Source organism: Microtus pennsylvanicus, chromosome 1 (assembly GCF_037038515.1).
Source record: "Microtus pennsylvanicus isolate mMicPen1 chromosome 1, mMicPen1.hap1, whole genome shotgun sequence".
Lineage (NCBI taxonomy): Eukaryota > Metazoa > Chordata > Mammalia > Rodentia > Cricetidae > Microtus > Microtus pennsylvanicus.
The window spans coordinates 83,393,897-83,421,219 of NC_134579.1; the positions used below are offsets into that span (position 1 = coordinate 83,393,897).

The following is a 27,323-nucleotide window of genomic DNA, read 5'->3' on the forward strand; positions in this document are numbered from 1 at the left end:
GAAACTTCCTAAGCACTAAGATTGGATGCTCAGACTGTCATTGATGTGTCTTTAATTCCATCGAATGTTTTCTAAAAAGTAACAGAGGGTGAGAATAAAAGGACGAGGATTGCACCATGAATTTCCCTTGCTGGACCTGAGCTTAGGAACTGGGGTGGAGAGGCTGCTGAGCGCTTTGCCGGTTACTATTTCAGGCTCCATTCGGGTACCATAGTCTCTAATCCGGAAATCGTCCACTGCTGGAAGTGGCACGCTGTTTGGAGCTCGCGGGACTCTCGTCTAGCAGGCTGGCGCACTGGTGGGACTCCAGCTGCCATGAGCCTCTGGGTGGACAAATACCGGCCGTGCTCCCTCGCCCAGCTGGACTATCATGAGGAACAGGCGGCGCAGCTGAGCAACCTGGTGAGCAGACCGGGATGGCGGAGGCCGGCACGTTCCGCCGCTTCCTGAAAAGCCCGAGGATAAGGGAGTGAGAAGGCGGGCGCTGCAGGGCTAGTGGGGACCCAAAGTGACAAGTTCCTCAGAGTGCTGCTTCTGCTGCCCGGGGTCCCCGGAGCTTGGGGTGCGGACCTGGCGGAGGCTGCAAACCCCGGTTGTAGGAAGGGCTGGGGCCCATAGGCTCTCCTGCTGCAGGTAGCTAGATGGCGGGCTGATGGAGGGGACAGTGCCCTGCACCCTGTTCGTAGTTACTAGCCTCTTCGGAATCACAACTAAGTCCTTTCTGAAAACGAGGACTTATTTTACCTAGTGCCTCTATCCTCCATATGAGAGTTTTTGGAAGAATTGGGAGGGAAGTGGAAGATATGTTTTAGTTGTCTTTTTTGTTGTTCTTATAATGCGTGCAATAATATAAAAATCGAGCATTATACTTCATGTGTATGCACAGCGGTTTTTACAGTAGCTTCAACGTTAAGTTTCCTAGCCATAGTATGGGCACATTTTATTGATTCCTGTGGCTACTTGTTTATATTCTTAGGACAGGGGTTAGTATAGTATTCCTACGCCTTAATGAATTTACTTTTAAAGTCTACATCTTCTCATCGCATCAAGCCCCCATGCCCATAGTGCCCTTTAGTTTGATGTCATTCTCTTATTGCTGTTTGATAACACACTCTTTCCCATAGCATCCCTTCTGTGCAGTCTTCCTGTATCCTCCACATGAACTTGCAAGGGAATCAGTGTACCCCCTTCTTAGCAAGAAAATCATTTTGGGAACCCAGGCAAGACAAACATCTGTCTCAGTTACAGAGATCAGTTCCACATTCCCATCAGCCCTCATTTTTGAAAGTGCCCTTCAGAGAGCTTGCTGAGGGAGTCCCTGCCTTTAAGCATTTAGTGTTTGCCTTGCATGTTCTGCGTTGCTCGTGCAAGTTAGATTAAATTAGTGCCCAGAGAAAGCAAACATGAGAGTTTGATGAATTTTCTATTGGAGTCGGGTAGTAAACAAAATACCGTAGTACTTTAGAAGTAGTTTAACCTGGAGCACCTGGGTTCGACGAAGTAAAATGCCTTGTTCTTTCTTCACTAGGTGCAGTGTGGTGACTTTCCTCACCTCCTAGTATATGGGCCATCAGGTGCTGGAAAAAAGACAAGAATTATGTGTATCCTACAAGAACTTTATGGTGTCGTGGTGAAAAAATTGAGATTTGAGCTCAACCTATCACAGTAAGCATCTCTTGTCAGGGCTCGGCAGATGTTTCTGGCAGGGATTTTTTTTTCTTTTTTTTAAATACTTTTTTATTTTATCGAGCTATACAGTTTTCTCTGCTCCTCTCCAAGCTTCTTCCTTCCCCTTCATCCCTCTCCTATGGTCCCCATGCTTCCAATTTATTCAGGAGATCCTGTCTTTTTCTACTTCCTATGTAGATTAGATTCATCTGTGTCTCTCTTAGGGTCCACATTGTTGTCTAGATTCTCTAGGATTGTGAATTGTAGTCTGGGTTTCCTTGCTGTATATCTAAAAGTCATTTATGAGTGTGTACATATATTTGTCTTTCTGGGTCAGTGTTACCTCAGTCAATATGGTATTTTCTAGATCGATCCATTTGCCTGCAAATTTCAAGATGTCATTATGTTTTTCTGCTGGTAGTACTCCATTGTGTCAATGTACCACATTTTCCTCATCCATTCTTCAGTCAAGGGGCATTTAGGTTATTCCCAGGTTCTGGCTATGACAAACAATGCTGCTATGAACATAGTTGAGCATATGTCCTTGTGGCATGATTAAGCATTTTTTGGATATATTCCCAAAAGCGGTATTACTGGGTCTTGAGAAAGGTTGTTTCCTAATTTTCTGAGAAATCGCCACACTGATATCCAAAGGGGCTGTACCAGCTTGCATTCCCACCAGCAATGCAGGAGTGTTCCCTTTTCTTCACAACCTCTCCAGCATAAGTTGTCATCAGTGTTTTTGATCTTGGTCATTCTTACAGGTATAAGATGGAATCTCAGAGTTGTTTTGATTTGCATTTCTCTGATGACTAAGGATGTTGACCATTTCCTTAAGTATCCTTCAGCCCTTTTAGATTCTTCTGTTGAGAGTTCTCAATTTAGGTCTATACTCCATTTTTTTTATTAGATTATTTGTTCTTTTGATGACCCATTTCTTGTGGTTTTTATTTATTTTGGAGCTTAGACCTCTATCTGATGTGGGGTTAGTGAAGATTTTTTCCCATTCTGTAGGCTGTCGTTTTGTCTTGTTGACCATGTGCTTTGCTTTACAGAAGCTTTTCAGTTTTAGGAGGTCCCATTTATTAATTGTTTCTCTCAGTGTTTGTGCTCCTGGGGTTATATTTAAGAAGTGGTCTCCTGTGCCAATGCATTCAAGTGTACTACCCAGTTGAGATCTTTGATACATTTGGACTTGAGTTTTGTGCAGGTTTTGTGATGATAGATATGGGTCTATTTTCATTCTTATATAAGTTGATATCCAGTTTTGCCAGCGCCATTTCTTAAGTATGCTTTCTTTTTTCCATTTGATATATTTTGCTTCTTAGTCAAAAATCATGTTTTTGTAGGTGTGTGAATTAATGTCCATGACTTCGATTCGGGTTTGTTGGTCTGCCTGTCTATTTTTATGGCAACACCAGGCTGTTTTTACTACTGTAGCTTTGTAGTAGAGTTTGAAGTCAGGGATTGTGATGCCTCCAGAAGTTCTTTTATTGTACAGGATTATTTTGAGTCTCCTGGGTTTTTTGCTTTTCCGTATGAAGTTGAGTACTGTTCTTTCGAGGTCTGTGAACAATTTTGCTGGGATTTTGATGGGCATTGTATTGAATCTGTAGATTGCTTTTGGTAAGATTACTATTTTTACTATGTTAATTCTACCTACCCAAGAACAGGGAAGATATTTCCACTTTATGGTGTCTTCTTCAAGTTCTTTATTCAAAAATTTAAAGTTTTTATCTAACAAGTCTTCCTTAGAGTTATCCCGAGATATTTTATACTATATGTGGCTATTGTGAATGGTGATGTTTGATTCTCTGATTTCTTTCTCGACCCATTTATCTGTATAAAGGAGGGCTATTGATTTTTTTGAGTTAATCTTGTATCCTGCTACATTACTGAAATGTTTATGAGTTGTAGAAGTTCATTGGTAGAATTTTTGGGGTCACTTATGTAAGCTATCATATTATCAGCAAATAGTGAGAGTTTGAATTCTTTTCCAGTTTGTATCACCTTGATCTCCTTTTTTTTGGGTCTTATTACTCTAGCTAGAACCTCAAGAACTATGTTGGATAGATATGGAGAGACTGGAAAACCTTGTCTTTTCCCTGATTTCAGTGGGATTGTTGGGAGTTTCTCTCCATTTAGTTTGATGATGGCTGTTTGCTTGCTGTATATTGCCTTTTATGTTTAGGTATGTCCTTTGTATTTTTTTTGAAAGCTATTTCAGCATCAAATGAGATGACCATGTGTTTTTTATTTTTCAGTTTGTTTATGTAGTGAATTCCGTTGACAGATTTTTGTATGTTGAACCATCCCTGCATATCTGGGATGAAGCTGATTTGAATATGGTGGATGATGGTTCTGATGTGTTCTTGGATTCGATTTGCCAGTATTTTATTGAGTATTTTTGCATCAATGTTCATGAGTGAGTTTGGTCTGTAATTCTCTTTCTTAGTATTGTCTTTCTGTAATCAGAAAGACATATCAGGGTAATTGTAGCCTCATAAAAAGAACTTTGCAATGTTCCTTCTGTTTCTATGGTGTGGAGTTATTTGTGGCATATTGGTAATATTTCTTTGAAAATCTTGTAGAATTCTGAGCTGAAACCATCTGGTCCTGGACCTTTTTTGGTTAGGAGACTTTTGATGACCGTTTTTAAATTTCTTTAGCAGTTATAGGTCTGTTTAATTTGCTTATCTGGTCTTGGTTTAATTTTGGTAAGTGATTATTTATCCAGTAAGTTGTCCATTTCCTTAAGTTTTCTAATTTTGTGGAATACAGGTTTTTTAAATATGACCTAATGATTCTCTGGATTTCCTCCATGTCTGTTGTTATGTCCCTCCTTTCATTTCTGATTTTGATAATTTGGATATTTTCTCTCTGGCTTGTGGTTAGTTTGGGTAAAGGTTTGTCTGTTTTGTTTATTTATCTCGAAGAACCAACTCTTTTTTTTTTACTTTTTCTTATTGAAAAAAAAATTTCCACCTCCTCCCAGCCTCCCATTCCTCCCCCCCACTTCCCACTCCTCTCCCCCTCCCCCTCCCCCCACTCCTCTCCCCCTCCCTCTCCAGTCTGAAGAGCAGTCAGGGTTTCCTGCCCTGTGGAAAGTCCAAGGTCCGCCCCCCTGCATACATGTCTAGGAAGGTGAACATCCAAAATGGCTAGGCTCCCACAAAGCCTTGTGCCATTGTCCTTGGCTTCGCATCCACCCTCATTGTTCGTCACGTTCAGAGAGTCCGGTTTTATCCCATGCTTTTTCAGTCACAGTCCAGCTGGCCTTGGTGAGCTCCCAATAGATCAGCCCCACTGTCTCCGTGGGTGGGTGTGCCCCTTGTAGTCCTGACTTCTTTGCTCGTGTTCTCCCTCCTTCTGCTCCTCATTGGGATATTGGGAGCTCAGTCCTGTGCTCCAAGGTGGGTCTCTGTCTCTATCTCCATCCATCGCCAGATGAAGGTTCTATGGTGATATGCAAGATATTCATCAGTATGGCTATAGGATAGGGTCATTTCAGGTTCCCTATCCTCAGCTGCCCCAGGAACTAACTGGGGACCTCACCTTGGGCACCTGGGAGCCCCTCTAGGTCCAAGTCTCTTGCCAACCCTAAGATGGCTCCCTTAATTAAGATTTGTGCTTCCCTGCTCCATTATCCAACCTTCCTTTATCGCAATCATCCCGTTTCCACAAGTTCCCCCATCTTCCCCTTCTCACTTTTCTCTCCCCTTCTCCCCTTACCCTCCTCCCACCCCACCCCTAAGATCTCAATTTTTTCCCCGGCAATCTTGTCTACTTCCTATAACCAGGAGGATAGCTATATGTTTTTCTTTGGGTTCACCTTCTTATTTAGCTTCTTTAGGATATCAAATTATAGACTCACTGACCTTTATTTATGGCTAGAACCCAATTATGAGTGAGTACATCCCATGTTCATCTTTTTGGATCTGGGTTACCTCACTCAGGATAGTATTTTCTATTTCCATCCATTTGCATGCAAAATTCGAGAAGTCATTGTTTTTTACCACAGCGTAGTACTCTAATGTGTAGATATTCCACACTTTTTTCATCCATTCTTCCATTGAAGGACATCTAGGTTGTTTCTAGGTTCTGGCTATTACAAATAATACTGCTATGAACATAGTTGAACAAATGCCCTTGTCATATGATCGGGCATCTCTTGGGTATATTCCCAAGAGTGGCATTGCTGGGTCCAGGGGAAGGTTGTATCCCAAATTTCCTGAGAAACCGCCAAACTGCTTTCCAAGGTGGTTGCACAAGTTTGCATTCCCACCAGCAATGGATAAGGATACCCCTTCCTCAACAACCTCTCCAGCAAAGGCTATCATTGGTGGTTTTGGTTTTAGACAATCTGACAGGTGTAAGATGATATCTCAAAAATTGTTTTGATTTGCATTTCCCTGATCGCTAAGGAGGTTGAGCATGACCTTAAGTCTCTTTTGGCCATTTGAACTTCTTCTATTGAGAATTCTCTGTTCAGATCAGTGCCCCATTTTTTAATTGGGTTAATTAGCATTTTAAAGTCTAGTTTCTGGAGTTCTCTATATATTTTGGAGATCAGACCTTTGTCTGTTGCGGGGTTGGTGAAGATCTTCTCCCAGTCAGTAGGTTGCCTTTGTGTCTTAGTGAAAGTGTCCTTTGCTTCTCAGTTTTAGTAGGTCCCATTTATTCAATGTTGCCTTTAATGTCTGTGCTGCTGGGGTTATACCTAGGAAGCGATCGCCTGTGCTCATATGTTGTAGGGTACTTCCCACTTTCTCTTCTATCAGGTTCAGTGTGTTCAGATTGATATTGAGGTCTTTGATCCATTTGGACTTGAGTTTTGTGCATGGTGATAGATATGGGTCTGTTTTCATTGTTTTACAGGTTGACATCCAGTTGTGCCCCCACCATTTGTTGAAGATGCTTTCTTCCTTCCATTGTATACTTATAGCTCCTTTATTGAAAATGAGGTGTTCATAGGGTTTTGTGTTAAAATCCAGATCTTCTGTACGATTCCATTGGTCGTCTTCTCTGTTTTTATGCCAATACCACACTGTTTTCATTACTGTGGCTCTGTAATAGAGTTGAAGTCAGGGATAGTAATGCCTCCAGAAGTACCTTTATTATATAAGATTGTTTTGGCTATCCTGGGGTTTTTTTTTTCCATATAAAGTTGAGTATTGTCATCTCAAGATCTGTGAAGAATTTTGATGGGACCTTAATGGGCATTGCATTGAATCTATAAATTGCCTTTGGTAGAATTGCCATTTTTACTATGTTGATCCTCCCAATCCAAGAGCAAGGGAGAGCCTTCCATTTTCTGGTATCCTCTTCAATTTCTTTCTTCAATGCCTTAAAGTTCTTGTTAAATAGATCTTTCACTTCCTTGGTTAGAGTTACCCCAAGATATTTTATGCTGTTTGTGGCTTTCGTGAAAGGTGATGCTTGTCTGATTTCCTTCTCTGCTTCCATATCTTTTGTGTATAGGAGGGCGACTGATTTTTTGGAGTTGATCTTGTATCCTACCACATTACTAAAGGTTTTGTCAGCTGTAGGAATTCTTTGGTGGAGTTTTTTGTGGTCGCTTATGTACACTATCATATCATCTGCAAATAATGAAAGTTTAACCTCTTCCTTCCCAATTCGAATCACCTTATGTTGTCTTATTGCTATTGCTAGAACTTCAAGCACTATATTTTAGAGGTATGCAGAGAGTGGACAGCCTTGCCATGTTCCTGATTTTAGTGGGATGGCTTTGCATTTCTCTCCGTTTAGGTTGATGTTAGCTGTCGGTTTGCTGTAAATAGCTTTTATTGTATTTAGGTATGACCCTTGTATCCCTAATCTCTCCAAGACTTTTATCATAAAGGGATGTTGAATTTTGTCAAAAGCTTTTTCAGCATCTAATGAAATGATCATATGGTTTTTTCTTTCAGTTTATTTATATGATGGATTACATTGATAGATTTTCGTATGTTGAACCAGCCCTGCATCTCTGGAATGAAGCCTACTTGATCATAATGGATAATTTTTCTAATGTGTTCTTGGATACGTTTTGCCAGTATTTTGTTGAGGAATTTTGCGTTGATGTTCATGAGTGAGATTGGCCTGTAATTCTCTTTCTTGGTTGAGTCTTTGTGCGATTTTGGTATCAGAGTGACTGTGGCTTCATAAAAGGAATTCGGCAATGACTCTTCTGTTTCTATATTGTGAAGTACGTTAAGGAGTATAGGGATTAGGACTTCTAGGAAGTTCTGGTAGAATTCCGCATTGAAACCATCTGGTCCTGGGCTTTTATTGGTAGGGAGGTTTTTGATAACAGCTTCTAATTCTTCGCGACTAACAGTTCTATTTAGATTGTTCGCCTGTTCCTGGTTTAACTTTGGTATATGGTATTTATATAAAAACGTGTCCATTTCTTTGACATTTTCCAGTTTTGTGGCATACAGGCTTTTGTAGTAAGATCTGATGATTCTTTGAATTTCCACTGCGTCTGTGGTTATGTCCCCCTTTTCATTTCTGATCTTATTAATTTGCATATTCTCTCCCTGCTGTTTGATTAGTTTGGATAGGGGTTTGTCAATCTTGTTGATTTTCTCCAGGAACCAGCTTTTTGTTTCATTGATTCTTTGGATTGTTTTCTGTGTTTCTATTTTGTTGATTTCCGCCCTCAGTTTGATTATTTCAGTCTTCTACTCCTCCTAGGTGAGTCTGCTTCTTTTTTTTCTAGAGCTTTCAGGTGGGCTGTTAAGTCTCCAATGTGTGCTTTCTCTGTTTTCTTTAGGTTGGCACTTAGTGCTATGAAGTTTCCTCTTAGGACTGCTTTCATAGTGTCCCATAAGTTTGAGTATGTTGTTTCTTTATTTTCATTGAATTCAGGGAAGACTTTAATTTCTTTATTTCTGCCTTGATCCAGGTGTGGTTCAGTAGTTGACTGTTCAGTTTCCATGAGTTTGTAGGCTTTCTGGGGGTAGCATTGTTGTTGAATTCTAACTTTCATCCATGGTGATCTGATAAGACGCAGGAGGTTACAAATATTTTTTTTGTACCTGGAAGTTTGCTTTGTTACCGAGTATGTGGTCAATTTTCGAGAAGGTTCCATGAGCTGCAGAGAAGAAGGTATATTCTTTCCTATTTGGGTGGAATGTTCTATAGATGTCTGTTAAGTCCATTTGATTCATTACCTCCATTAATTCTCTTATTTCCCTGTTAGGTTTCTGTCTGATTGACCTGTCCATTGGTGAGAGAGGAGTGTTGAAGTCTCCTATTATTAGTGTGTGTGGTTTGATGGCAGCCTTGAGTTTTAGTAATGTTTTTTTTACTTACGTGGGTGCTTTTATAATAGGGGCATAGATATTCAGGATTGAGACTTCATCCTGATGAATTGTTCCTGTTATGAGTATAAAATGCCCCTCTCCATCTTTTCTGATTGATTTAAGTTTGAAGTCAACTTTGTTAGAAATTAGTATGGCCACACCTGCTTGTTTCTTGGGTCCATTTGCTTGATAAGCCTTTTCCTAGCCCTTTACTCTGAGTAGGTGCCTGTCTTTGTGGTTGAGGTGTGTTTCTTGTAAACAGCAGAATGTTGGATCCTGTTTTCTTATCCAATCTCTTTGCCTGTGCCTTTTTATAGGTGAGTTGAGTCCATTGACATTAAGTGATATTAATGACCAGTGGTTCTTAACTCCGGTCACATTTTTAGTCATAGAGTTTGTGAGTTTCCCTTCTTTGATTCGTGTTGGTGAAGGGTCTCTAGATGTTTGTGTTATTGTGGTCACTGTTGGACTCCTTGGTTTGTGATTTTCCTTCTATTACTTTCTGTAAGGCTGGATTTGTGGCTACGTATTGTTTAAATTTTTTTTATCCTGGAAAATGTTATTTTCTCCATTTATAGTGAACGAAAGCTTGGCTGGGTATAGTAGTCTGAGCTTGCATCCATGTTCTCTTAGTTTCTGCAGTACATCTATCCAGGACCTTCTGGCTTTCATGGTTTCCATAGAGAAGTCAGGTGTAAGTCTGATAGGTTTACCTTTATATGTAACTTGACCATTTTCCTTTGCAGTTCTTAATATTCTTTCTTTATTCTGTATGTTTTGTGTTGTGATTATTATACGGTTTTCTGTATGCTTCTTGAACCTTCAAAGGAATATCTTTCTTTAGGTTGGGAAAGTTTTCTTCTATAATTTTATTAAATATGTTTTCTGGACCATTGAGCTGTACTTCTTCTTCTATCCCAATTATTCTTAGGTTTGGTCTTTTTATTGTTTCCCAGATTTCCTGAATGTTTTGTGATATGAATTTGTTGGTTTTGCTGTTTTCTTTGATCAGTGTGTTTATTTTCTCTATGGTATCTTCAGTGTCTGACATTCTTTCTTCTATCTCTTGTAATATGTTGGTAGTACTTGTCTCTGTAGTTCCTGCTCATTTACCCAGATTTTCCATCTCCATCCTTCCCTCGGTTTGTGTTTTCTTCATTACTTCCATTTCAATCTTCAAGTCTGAACCGCTTCCCTTACCTGTTTGATTGCTTTTTCTTGTTTCTCTTGGTTTTCTTGGGTATCTTTGAGTGATTTATTCATTTCCTCTACCTTTTTGTTTGTAATCTCTAATTGTTTATGGCAGTTTTTCACCTCCTGTTTAAGGTCTTCTATTATTTTCATATAGTTCACTTTTGAGTCGATTTCTTCTAATTCTTCTGGAGTAGGGTATACAATTCTTATTTCGGGATCCCTGGATTCTGGTGATGTCATGTTGCCTTTCAGGTTGTTGGAGGAATTCTTGTTTGGAGCCTTCCCATATCTTCCTTCAAATGAAGCCAGGAGAGGCCTGGTGTCTTGGTCCAGTCTTTGCTGTGACTGACTCTCTGGGTGTATGTCTTCAGTGTAGAAGCAGGAACAGTTCCCGTCCAGATGGAACTCCTCAGCACCAAAACAAGGATGCCTGGTAGTCCAATGATCCGGGGACAAAAGGAAGAACAGAACGGGGCAGGCAGGGCGGTATCCAGAAGAGCACAGGACACCCTGCCGCACAAGCTGAAGGTGCACGTGCTCCCTTTCCAGGGGTTCTTGAGCCCTGCCCCGTAGGTAGGCTCTCACCGCTCTGGGTGGGTAGCCTTAGTCTAGGAGCATAAAACTGTTCCTGAGCAAAGAATCTTGCAGAAAACCCAGATTTGGGGAGGGGTGTGTGTGTAAGAAAGACAGCCCTGCAGAAGGAGCTGAAGGAGGGGTGTTGTGCTCTCTTCTGGAACAATCCGCCCCTGGATAGCACACACTTACCCGTCCAGATGGGACTCCTCAACACCTAAACAGGGCCGCCTGGTAGCCCAATGATCCGGGGACAAAAGGATGAACTGAGCAGGCAGGGTGGTATCCAGAAGAGCTCAGGAGACCCTGGTGCACAAGCTGGAGGTGCGCGTGCTCCCTTTCCAGGAATTCTTGAGGCCTGCTCACTGCTCTGGGTGGGTAGCCTTAGTGTAGGAGCAGAAAACTGTTCCTGAGCAAAGGCCCTTGCAAAAAACCCAGACTTGGGGGGGGGGGGTCGTGTGTAAGCTCAACTCTTTGTTTTATTGATTGTTGTATTTTTTTCTTTGTTTTTATTTTGTTGATTTTTGCTCTTAATTTGATTATTTCTTGCCATCTAGTTCTCTTAGGTCAGTTTGCTTCTTTTTCTTCTAAAGTTTTCAGATGATCTTTTAATTCACTAGTGCCCGAACCTGCAGAGGTCTCTGGTTCCTGCCCACTACATTGGAGGTCCCAGATTCATACCCCGACCCTCAGAGTTCCTGGCTCAGGACCAGTTTCTGGGAGGTCCCATATTCACCCCTGGACCTGCAGGTGTTCTGGTTCAGGTTTACTCCATCGAAGATACAGACTTACTCCCAGTCCTGCAGAGGTCACTGATTCCTGCCTATCTCCTCGTAGGTCCCAGACTCATTTCCTGAACCCGTAGAGGTCTCTGGCTCTGGCACACTCCCTCAGCATTTGCTCTGGTTGCTCTGCTGTACCTGCTCCTGTGGAGTTCACTGTCTCAGGTCTGCTCTGGCCTAGGTTGCTGGCTCCGTCCTGCTCCTGTAGAGTTCGCCATCCCAGTTCCATACTCTAGCCCAGGTTGCTGACTCAGTCCTGTGCTTATGAAGTTAGCTGTCTCAGGTCTCCCTGGCAAGGATTTTTAGTACTGATCAGATATGCACCCCTCCCCAACACTGGCTGCCTATGACTTAAGAAATAGAGTGTGTGTGTGTGTGTGTGTGTGTGTGTGTGTGTGTGTGTGTGTGTGGTATGCATAGATCAGTTCATCAGATGAAACTGACATTCACAGTGTCATCAAAGAGAAAATCCACAAAAGTATTTTGCTGCAGAACATGCATACTTTAAGTTGATACATGGCCGTCATCTCACACCAGTTGTCTAAAAGGGATTGCAGAGACACATTTTTAAGTGGGAGGAGTAAAACAGGTGTGCATGAGATTTCCTCTTTCTATGTTATTATTTGCCGTGGAACGTGAATATATTTTTCCTTTATTTCTGTGTTCACATGGAAGACTGTTCAGGTAGTTAGTGGTGATTGGTTATACATGAGAAAAAGAAGATAGCCAGTAAGAAAATGTTGAGCAGATTCTTGTTTCATTCACAGACTCCATCTAAAAAAAAATTCAAATCAGCACCATTGCCACAAACTACCACCTTGAAGTTAATCCTAGGTAAACTGCTACTAAATATTTTTAGAAAAGTAGTAGGAATTACATTTTTAGCAAAAACAAAAAGAATAGTTTACAATCCTTGTCCTCCAGCTTAGAGTTATTTTTTGAAATATTGCTGTACGCTTGGAAGCTTAGTCCACAGAGCAGATTAAAGTAAAGCTGGTTGCTTGACCCATAGCCTGTGCTGTCACTGAAGTCTGATCGCTCTGCAGAGCTCACAGTTTGCAGTTCCTTGCATGAGTTCTGTTGAGCTATCCTGACTCTTTCAGTGTTGGTGAGCATAAACAAAGCTGTCTAAAAAGTCAATCCTGTCTGGAATAAGTATCAGATACTGAGTGTGGGCCACCATCCTTCCTTGGTATATTTTTTGTTTTGCTGAGTTCCAGGGATGCATCTGCCTCTGTTTCTCCAGCTCTGAGTTTTATGAGCATCTTTTTACATGGTTTCTGGAGCTGAACTCAGGTCTTCATGCTCCAAAGTTTGATTAGCATGCTTGTCGATTACATTTATGGTTACGTGAAAAGTAATTATTTTCTTAGAACTATGAATTCAATGTGATTATTTTCTATTGACCATCTTTAACAAAACATAAAAAATAATAGGTTTTTTTGTAGTGTTTGAAGGCAGGAGGCCAGAGAGGGTTTTTCTATGTTTGGGGCTTAGGTGTTTCTGTGTTTTTTCTTCAGAAAGTCGGGACCCATATTTCCTACCACTCTACATTCTTGTCCTTGTCTCTCCTGTTCTGCTCACTGGGCTCCCACTGCTGGGCTCTGCATGGAGCATCCTCTTAGCAGGAAGTGCCTTTGTTCCAGAACCACCTACTTGCTCCATTCCCACTGTGTCAGGGTCCCATGTTCTCAGCCACAGATTGGGCCCTGTGGGGCCTGCTCCTGCTTATGGCTTCTGCATTCACACTGGCTGTGATCCTGTGTGTCCTGTGGGCAGTCTGTGGTTTCACATTCTCACAGCTTGGACAAGTGTTGTGGATTCCTCTTTTGACTCCCACTCAGGCATGATGTGTCTTTGTCTTTGTTCTTTTTATGGAAATGGGAATGGAGTTTGACTTTTCACCCCCTGCCTACTCACAGTTCCTGAACCTATAAGGCTGACTGGTCCTCGAGTGCAGCCAGATACAATTTTCCTGTATGTCTTCCCAGATTCTCCTGTTGACTGTACCCATTGGCTATGACTCTTGCATCAGAGATTTCCAAAGTATTAACAAATTCTTTGAGTTTATAGCATAGATCAGCACATCCTTGTCTTGCAACTTTGTTATGATAAAAGCTGAGATGAAGTGAGAAGTCCTAATTTAACTTCATTTTGACCAGGGTTTCTTAGTCTTGTTTGATTATAACATTTTAAAAAATATGATTCTGCCCTTTGCAGAGGTGAAAGTAGAATATCAGCCATCTATTTAGGATGTCACACCTATTAATGAGGACACGGTAGAGGCAGATGGTGACTTAATGCTTGAGTGCCCTCCAGTTGAAGCCGGTTTGTTTCTTTTTGACCCAGTGGTTTTATTGACAGAGGTGGACAAACTCTGAAAGGATGCTCAGCATGCCTTGCACAGAACCATGGAGAAGTACATGTCCACCTGCAGGCTGATCTTGTGTTGCAATTCCACATCTAAGGTGATGCCTCCGATCTGCAGTAGGTGCCTGGCAATTCGTGTGCCTGCTCCCAGCATTGATGACGTAAGTCATGTTAAACTTTCCAGAAATATCTTAGCTCAAGTTTTGTTTTCTAAAACAAGATGAAGCGCATCAGACAGACTGAAAGGTCAGCCATTAGTAGGTGTACAGAGTGATGTATTTACTGGTTAATACAAATATAAAATATGTTCTCTTGCATCTATCTTTTAACAAATGAGTGTTATGAATTCAGTGCCTAAGGACTGATGAAGTATTTAATGTCTTCTACCTTAAGCTGATTTAGTTTGTCATAGGGGAAATGGGAGCATAGGGGACATAGAGAACGTGAGAATCCCTGGTTCCTTTGTGGGAGTCAGTGCACTGTTTTCCCTTTCGTCTTAATAGCTGTCAATAACATGTACTAGTTTCCCAGTAGACAGCGCTCACTCATAATAGACAGTGAAGACTGTGTACAGCAGCAGCACTTGGCGTCCTGTAGGAGGCAGCAGCACTGTGAAAGGCTCCACAGCGATGCAGACAGATGTTAGACATTGGCTCATGTGCTTTCCTCCTTGTTGATTTGTCTTCCAGATTTGCAGTGTGTTATCCAGTGTCTGCAAGAAGGAGGGTCTGGCTCTTCCTTCGAAGCTGGCTCACAGGCTGGCAGAGAAGTCCTGCAGGAACCTCAGGAAAGCCTTACTGATGTGTGAAGCTTGCAGAGTGCAGCAGTGAGTGGGGCCGTCACACAGGGAGCATCTCGAACATGACGATGTGTCGTTAATGTATTTTCTCTTGTGTCATAGATACCCTTTTACTGAAGACCAAGAAATCCCCGAGACAGACTGGGAGGTGTGTCTGAGGGAGACTGCAAATGCTACCGTCAGTCAGCAGACTCCACAGAGGTAACAGCATGAGGGAGGCACACGACATTTACAATAATTCCCGAGCTTTAGTGTGGGAGGTCCTTCTGTCTATATGTTGCTTTTATTGGTTAATGAATTAAGAAATTGGCCGGCCTGATAGGGCAGAGGAGAACTAGGTGGGAAAACTAAATGGAATGCTGGGAGAAAGAAGGGCAGAGGAGAACTAGGTGGGGAAAACTAAATGGAATGCTGGGAGAAAGAAGGGCAGAGGAGAAGTAGGTGGGGAAAACAAAATGGAATGCTGGGAGAAAGAAGGGCAGAGGAGAAGTAGGTGGGGAGAACTAAATGGAATGCTGGGAGAAAGAAGGGCAGAGGAGAAGTAGGTGGGGAGAACTAAATGGAATGCTGGAAGAAAGAAGGGCAGAGGAGAACTAGGTGGGGAGAACTAAATGGAATGCTGGGAGAAAGAAGGGCAGAGGAGAAGTAGGTGGGGAGAACTAAATGGAATGATGGGAGAAAGAAGGGCAGAGGAGAAGTAGGTGGGGAGAACTAAATGGAATGCTGGGAGAAAGGGGCAGATTGGAGAGAATCCAGGTAGCCTCTGGAGCCAGGTGGAACTTTTCCCAGTGAGTCACAGCCTCGAGACGATACACAGATTAGTAGAAATGGGTTAAATTAATATGTGAGAGTTAGCTAGTCAGAAGCTAGAGCTAATGGGCCAAGTAGTGATTTGATTAATGCATCTACTGTGTGATTATTTTTTTTAACATTTTTTTATTGATAAAAGAAGAATAAAGAAAAAAAAACAAATTTCCACCTCCTCCCAGCCTCCCCTTTCCCTCCCCCTCCTCCCACTCTTCTCCCCCTCCTCCCACTCTTCTCCCCCTCCTCCCACCCCTCTCCCCTTCCCCCCACTCCTCTCCCCCTCTCTCTCCAGTCCAAAGAGCAGTCAGGGTTCCCTGCCCTGTGGTAAGTCCTAGGTCCTCCCCCCTCCGTCCATATCTAGGAAGGTGAAGATCCAAACTGGCTAGGCTCCCACCAAGCCAGCAGATTGCGTAGGATCAAAACTGCGTGCCATTGTCCTTGGCGTCTCATCAGCCCTCATTGTTCGTCATGATCAGAGAGTTCAGTTTTATCCCATGCTTTTTTTGGTAATAGTCCAGCTGGCCTTGGTGAGCTCCCAGTAGATCAGCTCCACTGTCTCAGTGGGTGGGTGCACCCCTCGTGGTCCCGACTTCTTTGCTCATGTTCTCCCTCCTTCTGCTCCTCATTGGGACCTTGGGAGCTCAGTCCAGTGCTCCAGTGTGGGTCTCTGTCTCTATCTCCATCCCTCGCCAGATGAAAGTTCTAAGATGATATGCAAGAAATTCGTCAGTATTGCGCTAGGATGGGGTCATTTCAGGTTCCCTATCCTCAGCTGCCCAAGGAACTAACTGGGGACCTCAGCTTGGGCACCTGGGAGCCCCTCTAGGGTCAATTCTCCTGCCCACCCTAAAGTGGGTCCCTTAACTAAGGATTGTGGTTCCGTGCTCCCCTATCCAACCTTCCTTTATCCCGATCCTCCTATTGCCCCAAGTCCCTCCTCCTTCCCTTCTACCTTTTCTCTCCCCATCTCCCCTTACCCCCTTCCCACCCCACCCCCAAAATCCCACTTTTCTCCCCGGCAATTTTGTCTACTTCCCTTATCCAAGAGGATAACGATATGTTTTTCCTTGTGTTCACCTTCTTACTTAGCTTCTTTAGGTTCACCAATTGTAGATTCTGTGACCCCTATTTATGGCTAGAAACCAATTATGAGTGAGTACATCCCATGTTCTTCTTTTTGGGTCTGGGATACCTCACTCAGGATAGTGTTTTCTATTTCCATCCATTTGCATGCAAAATTCGAGAAGTCATTGTTTTTTACCGCAGCGTAGTACTCTAGTGTATATATATTCCATACTTTCTTCATCCATTCTTCCATTGAAGGGCATCTAGGTTGTTTCCAGGTTCTGGGTATTACAAATAATACTGCTATGAACATAGTTGAACAAATGCTTTTGACATGTGATAGAGCATCTCTTGAGTAAATTCCCAAGAGTGGTATTGCTGGGTCCAGGGGTAGGTTGATCCCGAATTTCCTGAGAAACCGAAACACTGACTTCCACAGTGGTTGCACAAGATTGCATTCCCACCAGCAATGGATGAGGGTACCCCTTCCTCCACAGCCTCTCCAGCAAAGGCTATCCTTGTTGTTTTTGACTTTAGCCATTCTGACAGGTGTAACATGGTATGTCAAAGTTGTTTTGATTGGCATTTCCCTGATTGCTAAGGAAATTGAGCACGACCTTAAGAATCTTTTGGCCATTTGAAGTTCTTCTGTTGAGAATTCTCTGTTCAGTTCAGTGCCCCATTTTTTAATTGGGTTAATTAGCATTTTAAAGTCTAGTTTCTTGAGTTCTCTATATATTTTGGAGATCAAACCTTTGTCTGTTGCGGGGTTGGTGAAGATCTTCTCCCAGTCAGTAGGTTCCCTTTGTGTCTTAGTGACAGTGTCCTTTGCTTTACAGAAGCTTCTCAGTTTTAGTAGGTCCCATTTATTCAATGTTGCCCTTAATGCCTGTGCTTCTGGGGTTATACCTAAGAAGCGATCACCTGTGCCCATCTGTTGTAGGGTATTTCCCACTTTCTCTTCTATCAGGTTCAGTGTTTTCGGGCTGATAATGAGGTCTTTAATCCATTTGGACTTGAGTTTTGTGCACGGTGATAGATATGGGTCTATTTTCATTCTTCTACAGGTTGACATCCAGTTGTGCCAGCACCATTTGTTGAAGATGCTTTCTTTCTTCCATTGTATACTTTTAGCTCCTTTATCGAAAATGAGGTGTTCATAGGTTTGTGGGGTAAAATCCGGGTCTTCTATACGATTCCATTGGTTGACTTCTCTGTTTTTATGCCAGTACCACCCTGTTTTCATTACTGTGGCTCTGTAATAGAGTTGAAGTCAGGGATGGTAATGCCTCCAGAAGTCCCTTTATTATATAAGATTGTTTTGGCTATCCTGGGGTTTTTGTTTTTCCATATAAAGTTGAGTATTGTCATCTCAAGATCTGTGAAGAATTTTGATGGGACCTTAATGGGGATTGTATTGAATCTATAAATTGCCTTTGGTAGAATTGCCATTTTTACTACGTTGATCCTCCCAATCCAAGAGCAAGGGATGTCCATCCATTTTTTGGTATCCTCCTCAATTTCTTTCTTCAATGCCTTAAAGTTCTTGTCAAATAGATCTTTCACTTCCTTGGTTAGATTTACCCCAAGATATTTTATGCTGTTTGTGACTATCATGAAAGGTGAAGCTTCTCTGATTTCCCTCTCTGCTTCCATATCCTTTGTGTATAAGAGGGCGACTGATTTTTTGGAGTTGATCTTGTATCCTGCCACATTACTAAAGCTGTTTATCAGCTGTAAAAGTTCTTTGGTGGAGTTTTGGGGGTCGCTTATGTACACTATCATATCATCTGCGAATAACGAAAGTTTAACTTCTTCCTTTCCAATTCGAATTCCCTTGATCCCATTATGTTGTCTTATTGCTATTGCTAGAACTTCCAGCACTATATTGAAGAGGTATGGCGAAAGTGGACAGCCTTGTCGTGTTCCTGAGTTAAGCGGGATGGCTTTGAGTTTCTCTCCGTTTAATTTGATGTTAGCTGTCGGTTTGCTGTATATAGCTTTTATTATATTTAGGTATGACCCTTGTATCCCTAATCTCTCCAAGACTTTTAACATAAATGGATGTTGAATTTTGTCGAATGCTTTTTCAGCATCTAATGAAATGATCATATGGTTTTTTTCTTTCAGTTTATTTATATGCTGGATTACATTGATAGATTTTCGTATGTTGACCCAGCCCTGCATCTCAGGAATGAAGCCTACTTGATCATAATGTATAATTTTTCGGATGTGTTCTTGGATTCGGTTTGCCAGTATTTTGTTGAGGATTTTTGCATCGATATTCATGAGTGAGATCGGCCTGTAATTCTCTTTCCTGGTTGAGTCTTTGTGTGGTTTTGGTATCAGAGTAACTGTAGCTTCATAAAAGGAATTTGGTAATGACCCTTCTGTTTCTATATTGTGGAATACATTGAGGAGAATAGGAATTACGTCTTCGTATCAGAGTAACTGTAGCTTCATAAAAGGAATTTGGTAATGACCCTTCTGTTTCTATATTGTGGAATACATTGAGGAGTATAGGAATTAGGTCTTCTTGGAAGTCCTGGTAGAATTCCGCATTGAACCCATCTGGCCCTGGGCTTTTTTTGGTAGGGAGGTTTTTGATAACAGCTTCTAATTCTTCGCGACTTACAGGTCTGTTTAGATTGTTCACCTGGTCCTGGTTTAATTTTGGTAAATGGTATTTATCTAAAAAAGTGTCCATTTCTTTTAGATTTTCCAGTTTAGTGGCATACAGGCTTTTGTAGTAAGATCTAATGACTCTCTGAATTTCCTCTGTGTTTGTGGTTATGTCCCCCTTTTCATTCCTGATCTTATTAATTTGCGTGTTCTCTCTCTGCCGTTTGATTAGTTTGGATAGGGGTTTGTCAATCTTGTTGATTTTCTCCAGGAACCAGCTTTTTGTTTCATTGATTCTTTGTATTGTTTTCTGTGTTTCTATTTTGTTGATTTCAGCCCTCAGTTTGATTATTTCCAATCTTCTACTCCTCCTAGGTGAGTCTGCTTCTTTTTTTTCTAGAGCTTTCAGGTGGGCTGTTAAGTCTTCAATATGTGCTTTCTCTGTTTTCTTTAAGTGGGCACTTAGTGCGATGAACTTTCCTCTTAGCACTGCTTTCATAGTGTCCCATAAGTTTGAGTATGTTGTTTCTTTATTTTCATTGAATTCAAGGAAGACTTTAATTTCTTTCTTTATTTCTTCCTTAATCCAGGTATGGTTCAGTAGTTGACTGTTCAGTTTCCATGAGTTTGTAGGCTTTCTGGGGGTAGCATTGTTGTTGAATTCTAACTTTAATCCATGGTTATCTGATAAGTCGCAGGTGGTTACTAATATTTTTTTGTAACTGTGTAAGTTAGCTTTGCAACCGAGTATGTGGTCAATTTTCGAGAAGGTTCCATGAGCTGCAGAGAAGAAGGTGTATTCTTTCCTATTTGGGTGGAATGTTCTATAGATGTCTGTTAAGTCCATTTGTTTCATTACCTCCATTAATTGTCTTATTTCTCTGCTAGGTTTCTGTCTGATTGACCTGTCCATTGGCGAGAGAGTAGTGTTGAAGTCTCCTACTATTAGTGTGTGCGGTTTGATGGCTGCCTTGAATTTTAGCAATGTTTCTTTTATGTACGTGGGTGCTTTTATATTAGGGGCATAGATGTTCAGGATTGAGACTTCATCCTGATGAACTGTTCCTGTTATGAATATAAAATGCCCCTCTCCATCTCTTCTGATTGATTTAAGTTTGAAGTCAACTTTGTTAGAGATTAGTATGGCCACACCTGCTTGTTTCTTAGGTCCATTTGCTTGATAGGCCTTTTCCCAACCCTTTACTCTGAGTAGGTGCCTGTCTTTGTGGTTGAGGTGTGTTTCTTGTAAACAGCAGAATGTTGGATCCTGTTTTCGTATCCAATCTCTTAGCCTGTGCCTTTTTATAGGTGAGTTGAGACCATTGACATTAAGTGATATTAATGACCAGTGGTTGTTAACTCCGGTCATTTTTTTTTAGTTGTAGAGTTTGTATGTATCCCTTCTTTGGTTTGTGTTGATGAAGGGTCTCTAGATGCCTGAGTTATTGTGGTCATTATTGGACTCCTTGGTTAGTGATTTTCCTTCTATTACTTTCTGTAAGGCTGGATTTGTGGCTGCATATTGTTTGAATTTGTTTTTATCCTGGAAAATTTTATTTTCTCCATTTATAGTGAACGAAAGCTTGGCTGGGTATAGTAATCTGGGCTTGCATCCATGGTCTCTCAGTTTCTGCAGTACATCTATCCAGGACCTTCTGGCTTTCATGGTTTCCATGGAAAAGTCTGGTGTAAGTCTGATAGGTTTACCTTTGTAAGTAATTTGGCCTTTTTCCTTTGCCGCTCTTAATTTTTTTTCCTTATTCTGAATGCTTTGTGTTTTGATAATTATATGGCGAGGGGATGTTTTTTTTTTTGATCCAGCCTATTTGGTGTTCTGTATGCTTCTTGCACCTTCATAGGAATATCTTTCTTTAGGTTGGGAAAGTTTTCTTCTTTAATTTTATTAAATATATTTTCTGGACCATTGAGCTGCACTTCTTCTCCTTCTTCTACTCCTATTATTCTTAGGTTTGGTCTTTTTATTGTGTCCCATATTTCCTGAATGTTTTGTGATGAGAGTTTGTTGGACTTGCTGTTTTCTTTGATCAGTGTGTTTATTTTCTCTATGGTATCTTCAGAATCTGAGAGTCTTTCTTCTATCTCTTGTATTCTGCTGGTTATGCTTGTTTCTGTAGTCTCTATTCGTTTACCTAGATTTTCCATGTCCAGCCGGCCCTCTGTTTGTGTTTTCTTCTTTGCCTCTATTTCAGTTTTCAAGTCTTGAACTGTTTCCATTATCTGTTTGATTGTTTTTCCTTGGTTTTCTAGGGTATCATTCACTGATTTATTCAATTCTTCAAACTTTCTGTTATATTTCTCATCCATTTCTATAAGGGCGTTTTTTACATGCTGTTTAAGGGCGTCAATCACTTTCACGAAGTCAATCTTTTCTCCTTCTTGATTAAGGTGTTCATGTCCTTCCGTTGTGAGGTCGCTGGTTTCTGGTGGCTTCATGTTGCTTTTCAGTTTGTTGGGCGAATTCTTGCCTTGGCGTCTGCCCATCTCTTCTTCCAAATACTCCCTTATGGATCTTCTTTTACCAGATCAGGTCTCCTTGCCTACCCAACGCGGCCTCCCCAATGTTGGCTCTCCTGGCACCAAGGGATCAGGTCTCCATGCCCAACCCTGGCTCGTCCCAATGCTGATTCTCCCCAATGCTGGTTCTCCTGGGGCCGGGAGATCAGGCCTCCATGCTGGTTGGGCAGCTCGCAGACAAAGCGCCTACCCTGCTGGGTGCAGGCAGGCCACAGAAACAAAGGAACTGCAGCCCGCCTGGGCGCAAAAGAGGGCGGGGGCGGGGGACGAAGTGGGGGGGGTCTCTGGATGGAAGCTGGGTGTGCCAGGAAGAAAGAGGCAGTAACCAGGGAATAGAGGTCCTGCAGAGAGCCCAAGAAAGACAGGAGGCCAAGGGACCCCCGAGATCCCCGTCCCTGGCTGGCGCCGCAGACCAGAAACTCACCCCAACGCTGGTTCTCCACGGTCCGAGAGATCAGGCCTCCGTGCTGGTTGGGCAGCTCGCAAACAAAGCGCCTACCCTCCTTGGTGCAGGCAGGCCACAGAAACAAAGGAAGTGCAGCCCGCCCGGGCGCCCCGAGGACTGGGACCCAGCTCCCAATGCCACGTACCAAAAGAGGGCAGCTACTGTGTGATTATTTCGGGGCTACGTGGCAGGGAACTAACTAGCGGCCTCCTGGCAACAGAGCCTCATTTGAAAGGGGAAAAAATTGCATGTAAGACCTAAAATATAGTGAACCTAAGTAGTTAGTGCGTATAGTTCATGCTTTTCTTCAATATGTTAGCGTGTAAAATTGAACTTTATTCATCTCTTTTTCCCCCACAGAAAGTAGCTTAGTTTTATTGCACAGCATAAAGAGCCTAGTGTGTTCAGGCTGAAAGAACAATTGTCATTATTGTAATTGCTTTGTCATTGATGCGGAATGTGCTAGAAAGACCCTGAGCTTCCAGCTTGAGAGCTAACTTAGCCAAATGTTTCTCTCTTGGAGATACTGTTTGTTGTCCTGCCAAGGGCACTTGTGCTTTGGTGCAGAGATCAAAGAGATTGTACGTTGTGGGTCCAGAACTACAAGACACTGCTCATGCCCAAGGACAGGATCTGTGGTGAGAAATACGAAGTACTTAGAAAGCATCGTTGTGCCACACTCCAAAGTTGTTTCCTTTCACGTCTGTGGGTTTCTTATTCAGTAGTGGACAGGACTGAAATGTCTCAGCCACTAGTTGTTTCTTTTATGGCAGCTTAGCTAAGACAGGCTCCATAGCTCTGAATAAACATGACAGTTTTGAGGTCCCCTGCTGTTGCAGTGTGGCATTTCCTCAGCCTCACTGAAGCGCAGCCTCATCCTTGCCCGTCACAGCTGAGAAGCAAGCCACCTTGAGCCCTAGGGGGAGTAGATCATTTTTCAGGTGCAGAATAGACTTGAGTGCAGCCATGAGAGCCTGGGTGGTTTAGATGAACACAGTGGTGAGAGGAGTGTGTGTTTCTAGGTAGCTATCTGACGAGTTAGGGTTCAGGAGATTCTTCTGTCAGTTAGTGCAGGTGGTTAGTGAGACCTTGTGCTGCTGCTGTGCTGAACTCTGTGTGTGACACAGAGAGGAGTTTGAACCTGTGCTTTTAAGAGAGAACTTCTAAATCCCTGTCTGGATTCACCTGCAGTGGAGCATCCGCAGTAGCTTATTCAGAACCCTGGACAGTTGTTTTTTTCTTGGTAAGGCATTATAGAAAGACAAAGACAGTTGTTTTCTGAGTTTAGGGAATATCGTTATTTATTCTTGTTCTGACATGCAGTATGTGCATTTCCGTCCCACCCTCCTGAAAATGCCATGAGGGGAGCCTGAGTTAGGGACTCGGGTTTGCACTCGTATTGGCTTATCCTGGTTGTGGTTATCCGGGAGCTCTGCCTGTCCCTTCGGTGAAGGTCAGCTTTGTGTCCCTGCTGTAGTTTATAGACTAGGTTCATACTTCATGCTGACATTACCTCATCTCTTGTGTGGTTCACTGGAGACAGGCCAGTCTTTTCACAGCCTCTCTGTAGATACTTTAAGCATAAAATCCTAAGCTGCATAAAGAGTACTTGATTCATTAGTAGAGTGAGTGTATTTAGTTTCTGGTGTGAACGAGCTCTAGTTCAACATTTCAAGTTCTTAATTTCTTTGTTTTCTTCTTAATTTTTATTATTCTGCTTATTTGGGGGTGTGTGCGTGTATGTGTGTCCATGTTTGTGTTTACGCGCATGTACTTGCTCATAAGCCCACACAGCCATAAGTGTGTCTCTGTAGAGATCAGAGGACGGCTTCCAGGAATCATTTTGGCCCTTCACCATGGGTGAAGACGGCAGGGAAGACCTCAGTTGTGATGCTGTGTTCATGGGAGTGACACGGGAGACAAGTGAAGAATATTTCCTAATGCTTTGAGTCTTTAAAGAAAGGAAGGTGAAATAATAATAATAAAGAGCCGAGTTATGCACAGCCATGGTCGGCTGCTCAGGGAAAGGTTTTTTCCAGCTGACACTCAGCACTAAGGATGGAACTGTATAAGTGGATGGGAAGCCGGTGTTCCAGGGAAGACGTGGTGTACGTGGAGAAATGAGGCCGAGGATGTAGGTCCAGTCTAGACTTTGTAGGATCACTGTGCTGGTCGCTTAGCTAAATTTACTGATTTCAGGTATTAGGGAATTTGCAGTTTGATTCTATTGAAATTGCACAGTAATGTGAACAAACTCACATGATACAGAATACAAGGTCGTCCTTGCTATATAGGTGTTATTAATGCTTTGAATAAACTTGTTCCTATCACCTAGTAACAAGTGCTGTGTGCATGTGTGTGTATGTGTGTGCGTGTGTGTGTGCTTAGTAGTGTGTAATCTGTTCACTGTACTGAGTCTCATTCAACAGCATAGGCTAAATGACCCTGTAAGTTTTTGGAAGATGGCCTTTATTGGTGCAACTTTGAATTGTTATTAATGTAATGAATACGGCAGTAACTCTCTTGGTTCTTAGGTCTTTGTACCCTTGTGCAAATGCACACAGTTGCTCTCAACTTATGAGGGTTTTTTCTTTTTTTTCTTTTTTTTTCTGATAAACCCATAATAAGTTGAACATGTCATGCAAATGACGTAGCCAGATCTGGTGGCCACTTGGATGCGGTAGAAGGATCTCTTGAGCACATCAGCCTGGGCCATAGTGAGACCTTGTCTGAAAGAACAGAAGAGCATCTAGTGCATCTTACTTACCCATCAGACAGCACAGGTCAGTGATAATGTGCTGCAGATATGGTCTGTCGCCATCAGGATCATGTGACTGGTGTGATTCCCTACATGGTGCCATGGTCGCAAGAGAATGTTATACTGCATATCTCTAGCCTGGAAAAAGATCAAAATCTAAGATACAATTTACTTTTTTAACCACTTATTTTAGTTTTTGAGATTATAATATAATTACCCCTTTTCTCTTTCCTCACTCCAATCCATTCCCTTGAAAATTCATGGCTACTTTTTCATTAATTATTTACAAATACACACACACATATTTCTGTGTGTGCACATGTGTATTCCTAAATACATAGGTACAGTTTGCTCAGTCTGTAAAATGTCGGTTATATCAGGATACATTTTCTTCTGCATCTTTCTTCCACATCATCAATAAAGCAAACAAAGCAAACCAAAACAAAAATCGATCCTTTAATTCAGACTGTTGCAAGGGACTTTCTGTGTTTGGAATTTTGAAAGCCTTGATTAAGTGCCAGGTTTTATTGTATACATGGTGTTTTTGGCTTTGTTGAAAACTGCTGATTCGTACAAAAAAGTTACAGATATATACATATATATACACATATATACATACATGTAAGTATACATGCCTACATACAGACATAAAAACGACATTAAAGCTTTACCTTTATGAGGGAGAGGCATAAGCATGTTTGGCTATTTTCCCCCCAGACTGCTTTTTAAGTCTCCCTTCCTCCTGTAGGGCCTGCTCTCAGAGCTCTTACACAACTGTGAGGGGCAGCTGAAAGGGGAGGTGGCGCAGATGGCAGCCTATTATGAGCATCGACTGCAGCTGGGCAGCAAAGCCATTTATCACTTGGAGGCGTTTGTGGCCAAGTTTATGGCCCTTTATAAGATGTTCATGGAGGACTGGCTGGAAGGCATGGTTTTCTGATGCAGCCAGCGGCTCCTCCAAGTGCCTCAGAAGTTGTGTTTATACAGATTTGCTCTGGGACTGTGGGTACAATAAACTCTCTTTACTAAATTGTTATTGTGGGTTTTTTTTTGTTTTTAAATGAATACTCTCTGAGCTATTAATCATTTTTATTCATTATTTTTATATGTAAGGGTGTTTTGCCTGCTTGAGTATGTTTGCTTGTGTACCATGTTCATAGTTGCTGCCAGAAGAGAGTGCTGGAGCCCCTGGGAATTGGAATTACAGATGTATGGGTACTGAGTATTGAACGTGGTCCTCTGGAAGAACAAGTGGCTTTTGGCCACTAAGCCATTTCTCCAGCCGCTGAACTATAAAAGACTTGCAAAGCCTCAATGATCTTGCCCTCAGTGTTGTGGCGTTCTGGGAGAAAGCTGATCCTGTTTTTTTTATTTTGTTTTGTTTTTGTTTTTTAAGGGTATAAATATAGAGGGTGGACACTGAAATGTCCAGATTCCTGTTACACTTTACAAGGAAATACTCAGAGATTGTTGTACTGAATTCACATAAGCCCTGGCTTTTTTTGTTTGGGAGATTTTTGATGACAGCCTCTATTTTCTTGCAGTTTATAGGTCTATTTAAATTGCTCACGTGGTCTTGATTTAATTGTGGTATATGGTATCCATCTAGAAAATTGTCCATTTCCTTTATATTTTCCAATTTTGTGGAGTTCAGGTTTTTGTAGTATGACCTAATGATTCTCTTGAGATTTCTGTTCATGCTTATGACATAGATTAATGCCAGTGGATTTTCTTTGTTCTTGTTGGCTTGTTTCTTTGTTTTGGTGTTTAGCTTTTTAGTTCTAAGAATGTTCTAGATTTTTTTTCATACTATGGTAGTAGGAATGTTCTAGAATTTCTGTATGATATTTAGCTGGTAATGGTATTTCCCTAATCTTTCCACTGTTTCTTTTTTCAAATGTTAGTAGTCTCCTATCTATTGAAGGCACTTAGTTTTACAATGTCTCATTTGTCACTACATCGTCTTAAATATTTTGCTCCAAGGATTCTCTTCAAAACCTCCTCCTTTTGCCTACCATGAAGTGTTTGTTTAATCCGTCTTTATAAGAGAACACTGTAACAACCAACCTCACTTCCCTTGGATTTTCCACATAATAAGCTGTTGTGTCCTAAGCTAATGCACAGGTGACACCTTAAATTATTTCCTCCACAATAAATGCTAAATACAATATAGAGATTGAATCTTGGTAAACAATGGTGTTTGTAGCACTGTCTGTTATTGGTATCAAGTGGGGTCAAGTAGAGTCAGTGACTAATCCTTGTGAAATCATTTTAAAGATTTCTGCACAGTATCCCTCAGCCCTTCCTCTTGTGATGCTCCTTGTGCTGTTCAATGAGAGAAAGAGAATAAAGCCCTTGCCATGGACAGATACACAATGAGCCACTACAACACATT

The 27,323-nt window shown here is 41.8% G+C and overlaps 1 pseudogene; it reads left to right on the forward strand.

Moving 5' to 3' along the window:
- The first annotated feature begins 304 nt into the window (after positions 1-304).
- LOC142840120 (replication factor C subunit 3-like) lies at positions 305-25,868 on the forward strand (annotated as a pseudogene).
- Positions 25,869-27,323: the final 1,455 nt, after the last annotated feature.